The sequence below is a fragment of the Pipistrellus kuhlii genome, unplaced genomic scaffold, assembly GCF_014108245.1.
Source record: "Pipistrellus kuhlii isolate mPipKuh1 unplaced genomic scaffold, mPipKuh1.p scaffold_m20_p_12, whole genome shotgun sequence".
Classification (NCBI taxonomy): Eukaryota; Metazoa; Chordata; class Mammalia; order Chiroptera; family Vespertilionidae; genus Pipistrellus; species Pipistrellus kuhlii.
The window spans coordinates 16,861,669-16,883,091 of NW_023425427.1; the positions used below are offsets into that span (position 1 = coordinate 16,861,669).

The following is a 21,423-nucleotide window of genomic DNA, read 5'->3' on the forward strand; positions in this document are numbered from 1 at the left end:
AGCTTTAAAAAGGAATGAAATTCAAATACATGGTTAAATCGTGAAAACATTATTCTAGGTGAAATAAAGCAGACCCAAAAAGATAACTATGGTATTGTATGATTCCGTTTGTATGAGTTACCTATAATAGGCAAATAGAAAGTAGAATAGAGGTACCAGGGGATTGGGGGGAGGGGAGAATGAGAGTTATTTAACAGGTACACAGTTTTTGTCTGGTATGATAAAAAAAAGTTGTGGAAATGGATGGTGGTGATGGATGAATAACATTGCAAATGTCGTTGCTATGAAGTAAATTGTGTGTCCTGTCCCCTCTCCCCACTCATATGTTTAAGTCCTACCCCCTCATATGACATTTGGAGACGAAGTCTTTGGAAAATAATCAAGTTTTGAGGTCATGAAGGTGGGAGCCTCAAGATGAGATTAGTAAGTAGTCTTATAAGAAGAGAAACCATGGAGTTCGCTCTCTTCTCTCCCTATCATGTGAGCACACAGAATTCCACTATTTACAAGCCAGGAAGAGACCTCTCACCAGAAACCAAAAAGCTTGGCACCTTGATCTTGAATTTTAACCCTCCAGAACTGTGAGAAAATAAATATCTGTTGGTTCAGCCAGCAGCCTATGGTAGTTTGTTATGGCAGCCTGAGCTAAAAACAGTAGTTAATGCCACTGAATCACATAGTTGCAAACGGTTAAAATGATAAAACTATGTTATGTATATTTTAGCCACAATGAGAATGGAAACGAAATGTGAAATGGGCAATTCTGCTATCTTGCCTCTCCTTTTCAAAACTCTGGATACCAATCTTAGAAGGACATTAGTGACTCTAGCCCAATTCCCCCAGCTCTTCTGTCTTACCTGGATGAGGAGAGTGAGGGTCATAGAAATGAACTGATTGAACTATAGGATCACCCTTCTCTGTTCCTCATCCTGTATTCCCTACCTTTAGGGATGGCACCACTGCCACCCAGTTGCCTGAGTCCAAAATCTTTATCATCCTTGATTCTCTCTCGTTGTCCTCAACAGCTACATGCCCTGGTGATTCTACCACCTTAATATTTCTCTATCCTATCTTTGCATCAGTTTGGGTCCCTTTCATCCCTTGCCCAATAGCTTTTTAACCAATTGTATTGTTTCTCTTCTTGTTCCTCCCCAATCCATTTTCTACACAGCAGCCAGAGTCTTCCCCAAATCCAATCTGATCGTGTCATTCTCTCCCTAAACCCTGTAATAGCTCTCTTTAGTTTCTGGTGTTAAGTTCAAATGTCTCAACATGTCATTCAAGGCTTTTCACGGTCACCTGGTCTCCTCTCACTCTCCACTCTGATCTCTCCACTCATTGTCCAGGTTATACATTTAAGCCCAATTGAAAGTGTGGTTTCCTGAATGCACCATGCCCATCTCTCTTCCTGACCCTGCTGGAAGATAAAAATTTCTAGAGCTAAAGGTCACAGCCCACATGGATATGATCCATTCTTTCTCTCTCCCCCCGCCCCCACCCCTTCATTTAATTGGCAAGATGGAGTGGCTCTTTTTTTTTTTTTTTTTTTTTTTCGTCCTGGCCTGCAAGGCAGCTTCAGATGGCTCCTTTTGGTCACTGAATACAATTGCTTGCTTGGCTTTTTTCTTCTAGGGGCTGGTGGGCAAGGCACCTGACTAAAAATTAGAGTTGTTCAGAGCTGAAACTGGGGTTTGAGCTTTGGGGTGGAAATAGAGCTGACTTTGTTCAATGCTGCTGAGACCTATCAAAGGAGATAAAAATGCCAGTTTATGTGCATTCTTCAGTGGGCACTTGGGACCGAAGCCCCAAGTAGTAATATGATGTTACCTGCCTCTTCTGTGACCGGAAAGTCAAGGATGGGATTCAGGAACTATTAAGTTCTTTGACCAATAATAATAATATTAAAAGTCTTCCCAGCCCACTGTCTCCCAACCTGCTCTACCTGGAAAACTCGTACTCATCCTTAAGTTCTTATCTTCTGAGAATATATCTCATCAGCCTTCTCCAAGGAGATCTGTAAAGTCTTTGAATGCTATATATCTTCATCATTGTATCTCCCACTATGTAGGGAGCATTGCTGATGACCCTATGAGTGAGATTGCTCACCTAGTTAGTTAAGTGTCGGTATAGACATGGAAATGTTTGTTGCTAAAGATTCATCTACATTTCTCTCTCAGCCTACTACTGTAGCACTTTGCCTTGTCAATTTGTAGCTCACTCTCTCTCTCTCCTCAGTCCCCAGCTGGTGGCTGCATGTAGGGAAAGGCTGGGGATAATCCTTTATTGAAGTGATCTAGTCAGCAGTTTAGCTGCACCCTCACCCACGTGGCTGTACTTTACAGGCACTCCTAGCACATGGCTGAGTTTTTGTTTTGTTTTGTTTGTTTTTTGTGTGTGTGTGTGTGTGTGTCGTTTTTTTTCTCTCTCTCCTCTATGGTTTTGATTTGAGAGTCAGAGAAACACGAAAAGGAAATGGGTTCCCTGACCAACAAACATCGCATCCAAGAGCAGGAGGCTGCCAACGGGGCCGTGAATCTGCAGAATTCTCTCGGAGGAAAACTGTCAGTGCAGCTCGCAGGGCTTTCCTCACCTCCCAGCCTCTCCCCCATTTTGAGGGCAAGCCCAGCTGGGCGGGATGGTTTCCTGGAAGGCTTTACAAGGGCGTTTAAAGAAAGAAACGGGAAGAGAAAATCAGCGAGCGGGGCGAGGGGCCAGGGCTGAGCCACGCTGGCTTCTGTTCACAATTCAGGATGGTTTCTGGGCTGAGAGAAGGCGAGGCGTCTCCCCTCGGCCGGTTCCGCCTCCGCTCTCCGCTCCGGGTCCGCGGGGACTGGCTTCTCCCCGAGACGGAGCCCATGAAGAGAGGAGAGTTTCGCTCCCAAGTGTGCGAACGGGGAAAACTTTGCGGAAACAGTGAAGAGGCGGAGAGGAGACGGTGCCTACGGTGCGGGAAAGGGGAGGCAGAGGCGGAGGGAGGCCAAGGGGGCACAACCGTGGAGCGGGAGGCCGGCCAACAGCAGCCCCCCGCCGCCCCAAGCCGAGCAAACGCGCGGCGCGGACCCCGGCGTCGGGTCGGCAGGGCCGCGGAGCCCCGGCCGGAGTCGCCCGCCGCCCGGCTCGGGAGGCCCGCGGCCGCGCCCCGGGGGAGGAGCGGCCGCGAGAGGCGGCTCATGGGCCGGCGGACCTTCGCTCGGCCGCCTCCGCCCGCCGCCGAGGACACCCCCTCGGCCCCGCCGGCCCGGCCCGGCCCGGTCCGGGAGCCGCCGCAGCCGCCGCCGAAGAGCGCGCCGCCCATTGGCGCAGCGGCGCGGCGTCCCCGCCCCCCGTGTCCCCGCCCCCTCAGTGTCCCCGCCCCCTCCGCCGCCGCCGCGCCCCGGCTCCGCCTCCTCCCCCGCCGGGAGCCGCCTCCGTCGCCGCCGCCGTCGCTGCCGCTGCCGCCGCCGCCGCCGCCGCCGGCCGGGGCCCAGCCAGCGCCCGCCGCGCCGCCGGAGTCGAGTCGCCGCCGGAGCCACTGGCCCGCGGCCCCGCCATGAGCGGAAGCGCCGCCGCCGCGGTCGCCGCCACCTCAGCAGCCGCGGCCGCCGCGCACTTCCAGCCTCCGTCGTCGTCTCCCAGGCCGGGCCCCGCGGAGCTCGGGCCCCTGCGGGGCCGCCCGCGCCCCCGCCGCCGCCGCCGCCGCCGCCGCCGCCGCCCCGGCCCGAGCCCGCCGCCGCCGGCCGCCTCAGCCCTCCGGGCCACGGGCCTCCGCGAGCGGGCGCCCCGGGTGGCGGCGCCTGCGGCCGAGCGCTGGGAGCAGGTACGGGGCCAGGGGCGGGCCGGGCGGGGAGGGAGGGAAGGAGGGAGGGGTGTGGGCCGGTCCCCGGGGTGGGGGGCCCGCAGGCGGGGGTCCAGCCGGGCGGCCCCGCGGGGTGGGCGGAGCGCGAGCCGGGTCAGCTTTGTCCGGCCCCCGCGCCCGGCGAGCCGTGTCCCCGCCGCCCGCGCGGCTCACAAAGCGTCCCCGGCGGCAGCCCCCTCCCCCTGGCGGCCGGGCAGGACTGCCCCCGCCGCCGGGGCTCCGCTCTCCGCGCGGCGGGAGGAAACTGAGGCTCGCCGCCGCGGGAAGTGACTGGCCCAAGGTCACGTCGCCGCTGGGTGTCCGTCCTGGCGGGGACCGGGGCCCCCCTGGGCGACGCGGGCCGCGAGGGGGAGAGGGGCGGGGGGGGGGGGCGGGAGAAGGAAGGGCCCCCCGCTTCCGAGGACGGAGGGGGACCGGGATGGGGACGGGTCCGGGCTGAGGGGGACCTGGCCCCGGGCACGCCCACCCAGCGCTTTGGGGGCTGGCTTAGGAGAACGGGTCTCTGGTGGGGTGGGAGCGGGCAGCAGGGGCCGCTTTGGGGGCTTGGGGGTGCCCCGGAGAGCGGGTTTGGAGGAGCCCCGGAGGAAGAGGCTCTGGGGTGGGTGTGCTGGGGGCCCTGGAGGAAGAGGCTCTGGGGTGGGTGTGCTGGGGGCCCCGGAGGAAGAGGCTCTGGGGAGGGTGTGCTGGGGGCGGGCGACCGGGCTTCTCCAGTGCGTGGGTCGGTCAGCGCTTGGAAACTTCATTGTGGAGACCGTTTGTCTCTACCAGGCCACCTTCCCACCACCTCTGCCCGGACTCAACTAACCCAGCCCGACTGAATAGGAGGGAGGTCTGCCTCCTCTCGTGGGGACTCCCGTAAGGTGTCCTTTCCACCAGATGGCCCGAGTTCCGTCCATGCCCCAAGCAGTGCATAGTATATGGCCTCGGTTAGAGGCATTTCTGACCCAGAAGGCAGAACGAGTCCCCCGTCCCCCCCCCTCCCCCCCGCGCTGATTGTGATCTGAGCTGTCAAACTTGCAGAACCCCCAGGGAAAGAGTCACTCCCAGGCCTGAAGGGGGAAGGGAAGCTGTGGGAGGATTGGGACCACGTAACGCCGGACCATGTCTTGCACCGGAGCCCCATTTTTCTTTGGGTTGGTGATTAGTTGGGTTGTTTTTACACTGGTGGGAAAGAGAAGTCTTGGAGTTCTGGAGGAAAGGGGGAAGAGAGCCAACGTCCTGCGTGTTAAAAGCCATGAAAAAGGGTCCCGAGGAGCTAGAAAATAGTAGCTGTAGAATGGGGGGCGGGGGCTAAGGAGAGGGTATTTTGTCCCTGTGGGGGAGGGGAGATGAAAAGGTGGATAAAGGGAGGGGACCGTGTCTAGTCTAGAGAAAAAGATGGGGATGTTTCAAAGAGGGAACCAAATGGGATGAGTTTGAAAGCTGTCTGTTAGAGGTGAGTGGTATCCTACAAGGTTGAGTAATAGGTATTTCATTTCTTTAAGTAAAGACAGTTCCAGTACTTTTACATGCATGTTTTAGCTTTCACACACCCCACCTCCATTCTCTCTCCTGTTCTAAGGCTGCGGGCCCATAGTCGTGTCTTGGAAGTAAGGCTTGACAAAAGAGAGGAGGGAAGACTAATTAGCAAATGCATTAATTAGAGCCCTTTGTCCAGGGTGATTCCCTGTTTAAGTCAGCTGTTTTCTTGCTGCCCTCCTGTACCTCAGCTTTCCAGCTTGGGGCTGTTGGGAAGAACTGCCCAATTCAGACAAGATGAGTTGGATTTTTCTTTAAATAAATAAATAAATAAATAAATAAATAAGTGAGAAACACATATTTGGCAGATACATATAAAAGCATGAAAATTTATTTATCAAAGACTTGCATCCAGGGAAATGCAAATAGAAACAACAGTGAGATGCCATTTTACAGCCATCAGATTGGCAAAACTTAAATGCTGTGATAATAAAGTGTTAGTAAGGTTGTGGGGAAATCAACTTTTAATACTGCGAGTGGGAATGTAAATGGGTTCAACTACCTTGGAGAGTAATATACCGTAATGAAATTTAGTTGAAGGAGGGCAAAGGTACCTATTTACTCAAAGTGTCTAGTTCATTCCTGGTATATACTATAAGAAGTCCTTGCACACTTGTCCAAGGAAATAAGTACAAGAGAAGTACAAGAATACCCATTGCAGCGGAAACCGGTTTGGCTCAGTGCTAGAGCGTCGGTCTGCGGACTGAAGGGTCCCAGGTTCGATTCCCGTCAGGGGCATGTACGTTGGTTGTGGGCACATCCCCGGTGGGGGGTGTGCAAGAGGCAGCTGGTCAATGTTTCTCTCTCATTGATGTTTCTAGCTCTCTATCTCTCTCCCTTCCTCTCTGTAAAAAATCAATAAAAAATATTAAAAAAAAAAAGAATACTCATTGCAGCTTAACTATCCACAAACAGGCGAATGCATAAATTGTTAGATTGTCCCACACAATGATAGCATTGTGAAAAAGAAACTATAGCCACATACATTAAAATGGTTGAATGGGAGCAAGTAACAAAATTGTTACAGAATATTTCCACTTGCATAAAATCTGAAAATATGCAAAATCATATTGTTTGTGGCTACTGTGTACTACATAGTAAAATTATAAAAACATACGTGGTGTGCACCCAGAGGTCTCTGGTTCGATTCCTGGTCATTGTACATGCCTGGGTTGTGGCTCCATCCCTGGTGAGAGAGTGTGAGAGGTGGTGTTTCGCTCTCATGGATGTTTCTCAATGTTTCGCTCTCATGGATGTTTCTCAATGTTTCGCTCTCATTGATGTTTCTGTCTCGCTCTCTAAAAATCAATAAAATATATTTTTTTAATGCATGGTAATAACTAACACCAAATTCAGTGTAGTGATTATTTCTGGGAAGAAAAGATGAGGAATGGGATTGGAGGGGGTACACAGAGAGCTTGACACTGTAATGTTCTATTATTTTAAAAAATCTAAATCAGATAATTGCAAATTAAAATTTGCTTATCTTGGGTGTAGGGTACAGAGGTATTCATTGTATTGCTCTAAATATTTTTAGGTGTTTGAAATATTTCTCATGCAAAAAGTGTTCTTGTCTATAGAGCACATGGATTTTTGTCCCATAATAATGAAACTAGCCACAGGCTCTCATCCTGTACAGCCTAGTAGGCATGCAGGCAGGTGATTCTTTTCTCACTGGCTTCTAACCTATAAAGTTTTGTGATGGATGACTTTTATTTTGGGACTGCTGATAGGTGTGGAGGATTTCCCAGTGCTTCTAAACTTCTAGGTCAGCAGTTTGAGCTTTATCAACATATAAATGCTCCAGGACATTTAGACTTATCAGTTGTAGGGGGGACCCAGGAATCTAATGCCCACTAAAGATTGAGATCCACTGCCTTATGCTCCTGATTCTGGGTTGTACTCCATCTCAGCTTTGTCCTTGTCTAGCTCCCTCCTTCTGCATGACGGACTAATTTGGATCCATGTGATACTTAGCTCTTTTGTAGGGTATAAAATAATGATAGGGATGGAAACCATTGAGTGTTAAACCTTTCATAATCCAGTCTTTTCCTCTTATTTTCATGCAGGTAGCCGAGGGACCCACTACACACTATTTAGCAGGTTATACAAACTTTAATGTGTCACAATATGTGGTTTTATAGTTGAGATAGGAGAAGCTTAAAAGGGTCTAACAGAAGGAAAACTAGTAGATTTGGTGAAAGTACCAGTAAACTCCCAAAGGTAAAATGTATGTCCTCATGCCTTTCTCTGCAGGTGACAGTGATGGTTTGAGTGGTTTATTATCTGACTTGCAGCTGAGTTTCAGCTATTTGAACCTATAGTCAAAGATTAGGGGCTTTAGGAAACAACTGATTATCCTTCAAGATGGAAGTTTCCTTCCTCCCAAATTTGCTAGTTTTCCTTCTCTGCTAGACCCATTTGCTCTAGTCCTAATATGTTTAGGAATTAATTTCTTAACAAATGTGAGGATTTCTGGTAATGAAATATGGGTAATGCCTGTTTGTCTTTGATGAGGTTCTTTTTTCTGAAAACCTGCTTTGGAGGTGCAGTGTTGCCCCAGGTACACTTTTGCAGGGTTTTATGGATTGTGCTGAGCACACAGGCACCTGTTTTGAGAGGAAATCCATTCTATGCTCCACCTACCAATATGAAGACCTCGTAAGAGAGGAAATGTCCTTTTCTAATTCTCACAAACTGCTTTATGATGTAGTGTGGCCTGTAGTTTGGAGCTATTGGTCCAACTGTAACTAATTGTGCCACCCATACTCATAGTGGGCTCTGTAAAGAGGGCTGGTTGGTGCTCGGCCGGGGCTCCGAGAGTTTTCTCTATGTGAACTTTTCATCACCATGCTCATTTGAACCAGAGTTCAGTTTAACATTGTAAAACTTGTTATGGAGCTGGAGAAATAGTACAGAATAAATTATTTAGAAAATACTATAATGTATGGCAAGACAGAATGAGAGAAATCGTTAGAGACAAAAGCATTTGGTAAGTGAAGGAAAGTAGTTATGCACCACATTTGCTCTTGCATTCTTACAGTGCTCACTTTGAGGGGGAAATACAATTTTATTTTCCTCTTCCTATTCCCCCCTACATGGCATTTTTGAATTTAAGACCTGAGGCTTTTTAGCCAATTTAAAAAATATTTATCCATTTGTATTTTCCATTAAGTGGTTATTTATACGTCCTGCTGCTTTTTTTTTTTTTTTTTTTTTTCTTGGAAAGAGAGGGAAGGGGGAGTGCTGAACCAAGGACAAGACTGGACTTTCTACTGCTTTTCAGATAACAGCAGTATGTTTTTCAGAACAGTTGTCATGGAAGAGTGCTGTTCTGCAGGCTCAAGGGAGAGGTGCATTTGAAGTGGTTTCTGTTATCTTTTTATTATTATTTTAAAACATGATTGAGGGTGATTGATTGAGAGTTCCTTTGTGGTTTTGCTGCTATTTTGAAGGAAATTTTTAAAGGAAATGTATGTAAATAAAACAAAAAAGGCTTACAATAGACTTACCCCACACAAGGAGAATAAACAGTTCTCACTTATAGGCAGTACCTAAAGCAGTTTCAGGTTTTTGTGTGTGTGTGTGTGTGTTTCCCCCCCCCCCCCCTGTTCTGCTTAAATGAATATTAGTGCTATTCTAGCGACTACTTAGAATAATTAATTGGAGTGATGTTAGACAGGTGAGGAGGAGGAGGATGGGATTATACTAGGGTTTCTCATAGTTCCCTCCAGTCATTATATGGAAAGATTTGTCTGCTTTTGTGGGGGGAAATGGGGGGAATAAAGGAGAGATTGTGAGTTTTGATACATATAATCATTTGACCTTCTTGAAAGAAAATAAAAAGAGGGAAGAAGTGGTAAGAGGAAGATATATATACATGGAAGAGAGAGTAGCAAGTAATTAAGCAGAAGATGTTTTGTAGTGCTTTAGGGATGTTCTTGAGTTGAAAGTTGCCTGTCTGTATCAGTTCTGCTTCAGCACCTTTGATTTCACTGTCTGCAGATGGTGTTCACTGGTCTTTAGTTGAAATCGGTTTTATCAAAAGCTAGAGCAGTTTTGAAAACTAGACTGGAAGTAGTAGGATAGGCTAAGTAAAACAAGTATTCATTTTATAATCACTTTTGCAAATAGAAGTTGGGACTGTCATAATTAACAAAAAAGTATTTTTATAAATTTGTCTTCCTATGTAGATTTTTGTTGTCACCTTAATACATATTTGAGCACCTACTGTATTGCAGTACTACCGATACTAACTACTAATCCACTGGAGTGATGGCCTTCATTGTCAGAAACTCCGAGACTTCATACCTGAGTTCCTCCGAACAAGTATAGAGCTGTGCCTTTCCTCTCTTTTAAAAAAATATGTTTTTACTGATTTTACAGAGAGGAAGGGAAAGGGGGAGAATCATCAATCAGCTGCCTCCTTCATGCCCTCTCCTAGGGATCGAGCCCACAACCTGGGCATGTGCCCTGATCGGAATCCAACTACGATCTCCTGGTTCATGGGTTGACACTCAATCACTGAGCCACACCAACCAGGCTTTTCCCTTTTTTAATGCTTCCTTCTGCTCCTTGGCCTTCTGGTCTTGGTGGTGATCTACCCATCTGTCAGGACAGGCCCCATCCCCTGTTTCCCCCATGGGCGGGGTACAGAAGCTTTACAGAATCTCTTGGCTGGGCACCCAACAAATAAAACCCTCTCAAACAATACTGAGTCAGATCCAAGGGCCACCATAGCGGTTCCAGCTCCCCTTCCTTCATTGCTGCCTGTGTTGCCACCACCCACCCTTTGCTATGGAGCCTGGAAGGCGCCCCCCCTCACCCCAATCATACAAAGAGGCTTTGTGCTCTGAGGATGTTCTAAAGGCAAGATCATTGTAATTATAATTCCCTAAGCACAACCAAGTAATGGGGGCAGGCAGGGTAAAGATGGTATCCAAGTACTTGTTGGTAGGGAGAAGTCAGGCGGGGATTAAAAATCATCTGGAGGCAGTACCAAAATGGATAATGGAGTGTTGTTGGTAATGCTGATGGGAACATGTTTAAGTGAATACATTTCAGGTTTTTAAAGTCTAATACTTGCAAGTTTAAAAAAGCACAAGACAGCTGGAACTTATTTTTTTCTTTTCTTTTTTAGTCTAAATTATACAGTTACTTTAAAAGTATATTAGAAGAAGGTGTGTAAAAGTCCCAATCTACTTTGCTTTATGATTCTGTTGCCAGAATGATTGATTGCTCAAGAAAACCACATAAATAACTTGCTTATTATCGAAGGGTGCTCTTACTAATCTGTGTGTTTGTGTGTTTTAAGTTTCTAAAAATAAGCACTAACTGACATATTTGAGAAGCTGATTTCCCTCTACTATCACCAGCAAAAAATCAATCTGGGGATGTAAACTCTTATATCAATCATCCTATGTCATGATGTTCTTTCAAGTTCTGTTAAGTGAACATTTTTTTCTTACTATGTTAAAATTGACTATTACTATATTACTCTTACTAGTGTCTCAAACTTTTTTTTTTTTTTTTTTTTTTTAAAGAAATGCACCAAATAATTGACTGCAGTTAGGATATTGGACTCTAGTACCCCTTACTCAAGGTGAAGGGAAAGGGGTCCTTTTTGTTCTAATTAGCACTGACATCTGTGGGGAGTGAAGCAGCCAGGTAGAGAATGCGTACTCCATGGAAACCTACAGCTACTGTGAGATGGCCTCTCTTCTAATTACTTGTTGGAATCAGGTCAGGAGTTGGAACTTTATTTTTACCATGTAGCATGATTTTGAGGAAATATCTTTTTATTGATAAATAAAACTATATATTTAAAGTGATTATATGTGTGTGTGTATGTGTGTGTATATAGATAGATATCTATATATCTATATATGTATGTATACACTGAGTAGCCAGATTATTATGATATTATTATTATTATATTATGATCTTATTATTATATTATTATATTATGATCTTATTATTATGATATTATTATTATTATTATTGGCCATTCAGTGTATATCCTATATAATAAAAGGCTAATTGCAAATTGTTCCCTCTACCAGGAGTTCAACCAACAGGCAGGCCAGCCAACTGCCCATGTCCCCTCCCCCTGGCCAGGCTGGCTTAACCCCATCCATGCACGAATTCATGCACTGGGCCTCTAATGTATATGTATATGTATATGTATATGTATATGTATATGTATATGTATACTGAATGGCCAGATTATTATGCCTTCAGAGATCATAATAATCTGGCCACTCAGTGTATATACACATTGTGAAATGATGTTAATACATCCATCACTTTACAGTTATTTTTTGTTGTTGTTGTTAGAATGTTTAAGATCTATTCTCTTATAGCAAATTTCAAGTATACTAGACAGTATTAACTGAAGTCACCGTGCTGTACATTAGATCCTCAGAACTGAAGGTTTGTGCCCTTTGATCAACATGTCCTCATTTTCCCCATTCTCCAGCTCCTGGTAACCACCATTCTACTGTTTCTATGAGTTTTACTTTTTAAATTAAAAAATATATATTTTTTCAGATTCTACATTTAAGTGGGGTCATACAGTTTTTGTCTTTCTATTTTCCTTAGCATTATATCCTCCAATTTCATCTGTGTTGTTGTAAATGGCAAGATTTTCTTATTTTTCATGTCTGAATAATATTTCATTGTATGTATGTACCACATCTTTATTCATTAATCTGTCAGATACTTAGGTGTTTACCTATCTTAGCTATTGTGAATAATCCTGCTGTGAACATAGGAGTTCAGATATCTTGAGAAAATCTACCTTAAATTTATCTTAACATGATGCTCCTGGATAGTCTATTATAAAGACATCACCCAAGTAATCTTTTGAAAAGACTGCCAATTTGACAGCTAAATTTTATGAGGTTTAAAAATAGACAAGAATCAGCTTTAGAAATTGACCTGGCCAGTTTTTATTATTTTTCGTTTATTAGAGCAAGTTGACCTGTCACGAATAAATTGTTATATGAAAAAAAAACACAAGGATTTATTTTTATCTACTTTAAATAAAAAGTAACCCTCACTGTTTTAGGCAAGTATATTGATCATTATAGACTTATACTTTAGCTTAATAATAAACTGTTATTTGGCTACTTCATTTGCTTCATTTATAATATATATTTCCTTTGGTGATTAACCTCTGTCTCTTACTTCACTGCTCTCTGGTGGCCACTAAATGATAAAACATTGAGTGCCTACTATGTACCATGCACAGTGAGGATTCCAGGTATGATTTACATATGCAACAGTTCAGTAAGAGATTCTGACAGTGTGTTAGCAGAGCAAATGCATTTTGGGGTCTGTTAACCCTTCATTGGAGGACAGAGAATGTCACAATTGCATTAATGGTAGTGATATGATTTAACTTTTATAATGAACATTGCTAAAACACAGATCTAATCAGCTCAAAAATTATGTGGCTGCCTTCTAAGTATTTTATAGACCTTGTTTTTTAGAGGGGGGAGGAAGGGAGGAGAAGGAAGAACGAGAGAGAGAAAAACATTAATTTGTTGTCCCACTTATTTTTATGCATTCATGTTGATTCTTGTATGTGCCCTGATGGGATTGAACCCGAAACCTTGGCATATGAGGTTGATGCTCCAAACTGAGATACCTGGCCAGAGCCGCTGCTATTATTATTATTACTATTATTATTATCGTCATCATCATCATCCTCCTCCTCCTTCTCCTCCTCACCCAAGGATAAGTCTTTATTGATTTTTAGAGAGAAAAAGAAAGAAACAGAGAAACAGAAACATCACTGTGATAGAGAAACATCAACCGATTGCCTCTGGAAGGTGCCTTCAACCAGGGATCAAACCCAAAACCTAGATAAGTGCCTGACTGGAATTTGAACCCAAAACCTTTTGGTATATGCGATGACACTCCAGCCAACTGAACCACCTAGCCAGGGCAAATATGTCAATACAGCTAGTCCTCGGGTTACGTGGGAGATTCGTTCCTACTGCACGATGTAATGCGATTTTCACCGTAAGTGGGAACCCATCTACATAAGCACCTATGTCACTCACACAGTAGTAATGAAATGAAACAGTAAAAAAGAAAAAAAAAAGAAAAATGACAATTCCTGACCTTTACTTGTGGTAAATAAATAATAAAGAACATAAAACACATATGTACATAAGTCCAAATGACGGAACTTTTCTTTATTTTTAATAAATAAATGGGAGATGGCGACATAACTACGAAACCATGTACGTCGAGTCTGAGGTAACCTGAGGACTGCCTGTAATAGTGATCATTTATTCTGAGCTTACTGTATACAGTGTTCTGTTCTAGGTGCTTTATCTGGATTAACTCATTTAATTTTCACCACAATACTCTTTGATGCCATTGTTATCCTTATTGTGCGGATGAAGAAATGAGCAGGGGACCTCAGACTGCATATGAAAGGGCACGAATGAGCAGAGAGAGATTAAATAACTTGCTAGAGATGATGCAGTTAAGAGTGTTATCTGGGATATGAACCCAAGCCGTCAAGTTCCAGAATGTGTATTTTTAACCATCATGCTTTACTACATCTCACTTTAGATAGTCCAAGCAAAATTAGCCGTTAATTTTGGTAACAAAAGATTGAATATAGCCGAGACTGGTTTGGCTCAATGGATAGAGCGTCGGCTTGGGGACTGAAGGGTCCCGGGTTCAATTCCAGTCAAGGGCATGTACCTTGGTTGCGGGCATATCTCCAGTAGGGGGTGTGCAAGAGGCAGCTGATTGATGACTCTCATTGATGTTTCTGACTATCTCTCTCCCTTCCTCTCTGTACAAAATCAATAAAATATATTTAAAAAAAAAAGATTGAATATAAATAGTGATCACTGTTTTAGCCACTGAAGAGGATTTCGGTCTTTAATGTACTTTCGCTCTTCCTGATATTTATTTTTCTATTTTTAAGTTCTGAATTATTTTATTAGGATTATTTAATTGATTTTTTAAAGTCATTCATTACTTTTTCACAAAAGGATAGGAGTACTTGTATTATTTACTTCAGATCAGGCATATTTAAACTCCTTCTTAGAAAATCTATGTACTATGATTCTGAACTTAACTGAGTGCTTGTTTGGGTACTTACACAGAGACAGAACTTTTCAAGGAAAAATTTGACCCTACCTAGAGTAACTTCTGAATCCCACTTTTTGTGGATATGGGTACTTCCCCACCCCTCCAAAATCAGCATAAGAGTGGGTGTTAGACTTCCACACTAAACTGATTTGGCCTTAATTTCCACACTAAACTGATTTGTCACGAGCTAAAGCATAAACGTATCCCTTTATTTGTAGCATAGACTATGGACATTTCAGGCTTCAATTAGAGAGCATGGAGTTGGGTTGATGTTGTCTGAAACAGTGAATCATTTGAGGAAATAATACAGTGTAGTGGTTCCCAAATGAATTACTTCAAAATTGATCGGAATTCTCTATCTTTAAATAGCCTAAAGTTGGAATCATGAGATTGAGTATACTTTCTCATAAGCAATTAAAAATGGTGTTTCTAATATTATTTCATCTATATTATGGGCTTCTTAGGCATTGGTGGGTCATCCATTTAGAAAATGTTCTATGGCAAAATGGGATGCTAAGGTCAAAACAGTATTTATAGACTTTTGGAACATAGCCTGTCTTTGAGTCAAGTCTGCCAATTCAATCTTTTTCTCCTGTTTTGCTTATGGATACCTAGAAAGGAAAAACGAATGCTCTGTTTTTCAAATTACTAAGCAGTATGGAATTAATTCATAGGAAGGATATATTCTTTTTATTCAGGTGGGATAAAAACTGGTTAATTTAGATAATTGAGGAATTTCGGCCCATGTATTTGTTTGAGTTTGTTTAGGAACCTTAGCTTTGGAACTTGTCTAGAGTTATAACATATTTGGGGACTCTAATGGGAGACATTATTGTTAACTGTTTTTCCTTTATATCAAGAATATGAATCATAATCTTTTGTGATCTAATGATTTAATGTTTCAGCTAAAAAGTATGTGTGCATATATTGTTGAAAACAAATTATTACTATTGCATGATTTTTTTTTGCATGATATTTTTTAGCTTTAACTTTATATAAATTGCTACCATTGTGTGCTTACAAAAATTAACCCAAAACACCAATAAAGGCAACAAATCAAAAGATTTGCCTTATTAAAATTAATTTGTGTGCAACTCATGAAGTAAATTTCTATGTTGAAATCCAAACTAAAGTCAGAATTTGATTCTAGAAGGTATAGATAATATTGTACATAATTGTGAGTCTAACTTTTTTTTTTTTAAGATTTAAAAAAATTGACTTTATAGAGAGAGGAAGGGACTGGGAGAGAGAAAGAGATACATCAATGTGAGAGAGAAACATCGATCAGTTGTCTTTCAGATGCGCTTGATGAAAGCTGAACTTGCAACCTGGAGATGACGCTCCACCCAACAGCCACACTGGCCAGGGCTGAGTCTAACTTTTTAGTAGAACAAAATCTTTTAAAAAAATGAACTGTCTCAATTGACAAGTGCTTTTAATATAAACAATTCTATGAAGTAAGGATAGAAATCAAATGAGTTTTTTACCTTACCCAAATCTTTTGTTTCCTTTCAAAATAAAATTGTTTGATGGAATAGTTATATTATTTTTCCTGATGCTATGTTATTAAAAACCCAGGGCCCAAATTTAAGGGTTGATTAAAGTACTCTTTGTTTCTGTGGAAGAAAAGTTACCAAATTGAAAAGGGACTTTGATTCCAACATTGTTTTAGGAAGGGAGAGGGAAGTCAAATTGGGTATGGGACCCTTAGACTAGACCGTCCTATTTCCTGTGTCAGGAAAGCTCAGAGAGAGGGGGCTGTGTTGCTTTGGGGCAGGGCGTAAGCCTGGTACCAGAAGTGAAACGAAGTGAACCAGAAGTGAAACTGGAAGTGCCTTAAAAAGCAGATCGTTGTATGAGGCTAAATCAGGCTGGATTGAGCAGTGACACTGTATGGTTCTCAGGCATAAAGGTGTATGCTGTTCCCATGGCAGATTTCCTGAGAAAGTCAACATGTTTGCAGTTGACTCAGGACAGACCTGAGACTTTGTGGAGGAAAATAAGAGCAAAAGGGAGAATCAGAGGCAACCTTAGGTTGCTGGTTTTGAAAGAAAATTTCTGAGCTTTTGAGGGAAGGAACAGGAAGTTAAAGGTGGAATTCTGGTGACATTTTTCCATCCCTACAAGCTGTGTGGAGGCTGAGGCTTCAGCATGGAAGTGGAGGGTAGATACACTTGTAGGTGTTGGTAAAGGTATTCTTGAACAAAAGGTATATCCTGCAGTTTGTTTTAAAATGATGGTGATTGCTTGAGGGAAAGGGGCAGGGGGAGGTGGAAGAGGGCAAAGGGGGGATAATTGGGGGTGGAAAGAGACTTGACTTTGGTGGTGAGTGCATGATGCAATGTGAAGATGATGTGTTATGGAGTTTGGTACTTGAAACCTACATGATTTTATTAACCAACTAGAGGCCTGGTGCATGAATTTGTGCACAGGTGGGGCCCCTTGGGGTGGCCTTTGGGGATCAGCTTGCGCCCCCAGCCTCACAGCCTCAGCTCATGGCCCACAGCCCTGCCTGGCACTCTGCTGTGGCCTGGTGCCGCCCCCTCATATGCTCTACCATCCCGCCACAGTTCTGCTCTCGGAGTCCATTGGGGCCAGCATTGCCTCCAGTGCTACCCACCAGAGCCACATCACCGATGCCTGCCATGTTCCACACTATCCCATGGTAGTCAGTGCATATCATAGTGAGTGGTTGGATGACTGCTGAAGTGACAATTTGCATATTAGGCTTTTATTATATAGTAGAGGCCCAGTGCACGAAATTCGTGCATGGGGGTGTGCGTCCCTCAGCCCAGCCTGCACCTTCTTCAATCTGGGATCCCTCAAAGGATGTCCGACTGCCTGTTTAGGCCGATCTGGATCAGGCCTAAATGGGCTGTCGGACATCCCTCTCACAATCCAGGACTGCTGGCTCCCAATTGCTCGCCTGCCTGCCTTCCTGATTGCCCCTAACCACTTCTTTCTGCCAGCCTGATCACTCCCTAATCACTCCCCTGCCAGCCTGATTGATGCCTAACTGCTTTCCTGCCAGCCTGTTTGCCCCTAACTGCCCTCCTCTGCATGCCTGGTCCCCTAACTGCCCTCTCCTGCAGGCCTGATCAACCCTAACTGCCCTCCCCTGCAGGCCTGGTCTTACCCCCCCCACACACACACCTGCTCTCTCCTGCAGGCCTGGGTCCCCCACAACTGCCCTTCCCTGCAGGCCAACTCACCCCCCAACTTTCCTCCTCTGCTGGCCGGTCACCCCTAACTGCCCTCCCCTGCCAGCCTGATCATCCCCTAATCATCCCCTGCCAGCCTGATTGATGCCTAACTGCTCTCCTGCCAGCCTGTTTGCCCCTAACTGCCCTCCTTTGCAAGCCCGGTCGCCACAACTTCCCTCCTCTGCCGGTCTGGTCACCCCTAACTGCCCTCTCCTGCATGCTTGATCACCCCCAACTGCCCTCCCTTGCAGGCCTGGTCCCTCGCCTGCCAACTGCCCTCCCCTGCTGGCCATCTTGTGGTGGCCATCTTGTATCCACATAGGGCCAGCCATTTTTTACCACATGAGGGCAGCCATATTGTATGTTGGAGTGATGGTCAGTTTGCATATTACTATTTTATTGATAGGATAGTGCCACCCCAGTAAATTAAAATAAATAAAATGATGGGTCCTCTACTTGGGATTAAAATTGAAATTTACTTATTTCAAAAGAAAAATGAGAACTTATAATATTGACATCTAAGAGCAGTAAATTTCCAGGGTGGTTTAATGGTAGTTATGTGTTATCTGTCAGGCACAAAAGATGACACTACATGCTCTGCCCAATGAGGGCATGCAGTGCTGATGTTTCCCACAGGAGTGATAGATTCAAATTCAAAGAGATTAAAAACCACTGGTCTTTCTGCTGACCTCCTTTCCTCCCAGCCCCAGAAACCACTCATAGATTCTGTGTGTGGATGGGTGTGGGTAATATGGATTGGGGTTGTGTTTATGGCTCTGAGGTTGACCATTGCTACTCACACTTTAATTTACATATGCATCACCTGGGGATCTTGTTAAAATGCAGATTACTAGTAAGGACACTGCTCTGGTGTTGGAGTAGTAACACACACAATAGGTTTCAAGGCTGGTTAAAAGGAAGATTACAGGGCCTCACTTTCTGAGCTTTTGTTTCACTTCACTGGGGTGGGTGGGGCCTGATATTTTGTATTTTAAACAAATTCCTAGGTGATGCTAATGCACTGAGGGGATGGGAGAAAGAGACATATTTTGAGAACCTCTTGGATACAGTATAAAATTATCCTGAGGAGAATCAAACCATCCATCTTGGCTTCTTAAGCATTATTTTATAACAGCTGCAAATGGTGAAAGAACGTTTGCAGATGTTAAGCAAATAATACTTCATATTGGTAAAACAATTCTATGTGTTTTATTTTGGTGAATATGTGTCTCTGCCTAGAAGAAAATAAATGCTACACCCCACCAAAATGATAATAAAAATTACTTCTGGAAAAAGAACCAGGATTATAGAGGGTGAGATTTTAGTTTTCTATGCAAAGTTTTAATTTTTAATGCAGAGATTGTATTTGTATTTATGTTATTAAATTTATAAAAATATATATATATAAAATCTGTGCCAGTTATCTTCCATGTACTTCTCCAGATGTATCTTCCACCCCTTTCTACCTGGCTTCCTGTTCCAGGGAAAGTGCCCCCAGGTCATCTGACTTCTTGTGTTCAGCATTAAGAGGAGATCAAGGGAAGGAGGAGAATAAGGCCGGAATATTTACACCCCTCCCCTCGGGAGCCTGCGATTCTATTATCTAGGTTCTGGTAATCTCTGTCTCCTGTCTTTTTGGGGGGCCAGAGTGATAGTTGTTCTGTTGTTACTATTCCTAGTTTCTCTTACATCCTCTGCAGTTATCTTATAGACCTCACTTCTCAAATTTATAATTATTTCTTTTATAAATAACCTTCCTTCAGATTATATTCTAACAAGAGGCCTGGTGTACAAAATTCATGCACAGGGGCAGGGGGCGGGGGTTCCCCTCAGCCCCACCTGTGCCCTCTTGCAATCCAGGATCCCTTTGGTAGGGTCCCTAGGCCTGGCCAGCAATCAGGGCCTATCGGGGCTTTCCTTCCCCTGGCTGCCGGCAGCTGCCACTGCTTGCCATCTGTGTGCACTGTGCCCCCTCTCTCCTGCCACTGGTCGCCTTCCTCTGGGCGACAGGTGTGGGGCATAAACTCTTGGCTGGCCTGGGCCTCCCTCTTTGGTGCGATCCATCACCCAGCAGAAGGAGGCCCCGCCCACCCGGCCAGGGCTCAGCAATCACTGCGCAGAGGGTAGCCTGGGCCTCTGCGGGGCAATCGTGGGCGATGGCAGGGCCCCCGAACAATCACACTGAGCCATGCCCGCTGGGCCTGCCTCATTCTTAATAGCTGTGTGGTATTCCATTTTATTTGATATGGACTTACAAGAATTTAACCAGTTCCTTATATATTAAACATGACATTTTAAATCATACACTGAATTCCCATTAGTATTTAGATCTGTTTCTATACCCTCTTCTGTTCTATTGATCTGTCTGTATTTGGCACCAACATTACATGTTTTACTTACTGAAGTTTTTATACAGATAAATGCTTATTTTGAAAAAGACTTGGCTTTCATTACATACTATTTTTTTTAAATATATATATTTTATTGATTTTTTTTTACAGAGGAAGGGAGAGGGATAGAAAGCTAGAAACATCAATGAGAGAGAGAAAAATCGACCAGCTGCCTCCTGCACACTCCCTACTGGGGATGTGCTGGCAACCAAGGTACATGCCCTTGACCGGAATTGAACCCGGGACCCTTCAGTCCACAGGCCAACGCTCTATCCACTGAGCCAAACTGGTTTTGGCCATTACATACTATTTTTTTCTCTTCTAAAATACTTAAAAAGTTTTTGTCAGGATAACAAAAAAATCCCATTGATACAATGATTAGAAATGCATTAGATGTATTCAGTTGATCTCTTCTCACTGAGTCTTTTCATATATCAACCTATTTCTTTCTACTTAACTCTTTTTATGCACCATAGTATTTGCCTTAGTGAAGTTTTGTGATTTCATTCACATTTGTCAGTTCAATAATATTTTACATTCTTCTTGCTTTTGACAATGGGATTCTTTTTTTGTTATACTTTTTGAATTTCCTGAGCTTTGTAATTTTAATATTTTTTTGGGGGTATTCTAATTGGACAACTTCATTATTGACAAATTTTGCTAATTTAGACTCCTTTTTAGTATTTTTCTGTTATTTTTTTTTTTTTTTTCCATTGGCTAAAAAACAACATTCAGAAAAAATGTCATGTACTCTAGTCTAAGGAGGCTGACTCAGGTACACTTCACTATTTGTTGTGGGGTTGACTGTGGGTCTGAAAACAAGTTAAAGAAATATTTTTATTTATTAAGCATTTCCCTAGAAAGGATAAGTTTGTCAAAGCCTTTAAACAGTTATTTACCTTTAGAGATTGTTTTGACCTGTTTATGTGCTGAATTATATTAATTTTCAGTATGGAATTATCCCTGAAAGAAACCTCATAGCTGGATTGATTTGTTAGTAGTTAGAGTTTTATTATATATTCACAAAAGAGAAGACCTGTAATTTTACTTCATTTTGCCATCCTTGATAAAAGGATCTTGGTATCATGGAAAAATAATCTTTTTGGAGGAGGGACAATAACCATTATTATTTTGTTTTTTAGTTTATTCCATTCAGTTTTCTTTCTTTCTTTCTTTCTTTGGGGGTTGGGGGAGTTAGACGGTGAAGGAAGTAGACAATTTTGGTAAATTGAATTTTCTTTTTTTTAAAGAAAATTAATCCTTTTCCAACTTTTAAAAAAGTATGAGTTCACTGTATTACTTTACTTTTTAAAATTCTATCTGTAAATATAACTTTATAATACGTAATCATCTGTAT

The 21,423-nt window shown here is 43.6% G+C and overlaps 1 protein-coding gene across 3 annotated transcripts in view; it reads left to right on the top strand.

The window, feature by feature from the left end:
• Positions 1-3,461: 3,461 nt before the first annotated feature.
• The window catches only part of RNF38 (ring finger protein 38), a 92,251-nt gene continuing 74,289 nt past the window's right edge, over positions 3,462-21,423 (top strand). For all 3 annotated transcript variants that reach the window (XM_036433379.2, XM_045580002.1, XM_036433387.2), the window contains exon 1: positions 3,462-3,796. The gene's annotated coding sequence lies outside the window, so the exon portion shown is untranslated. The remainder of the gene's footprint in view (positions 3,797-21,423) is intronic.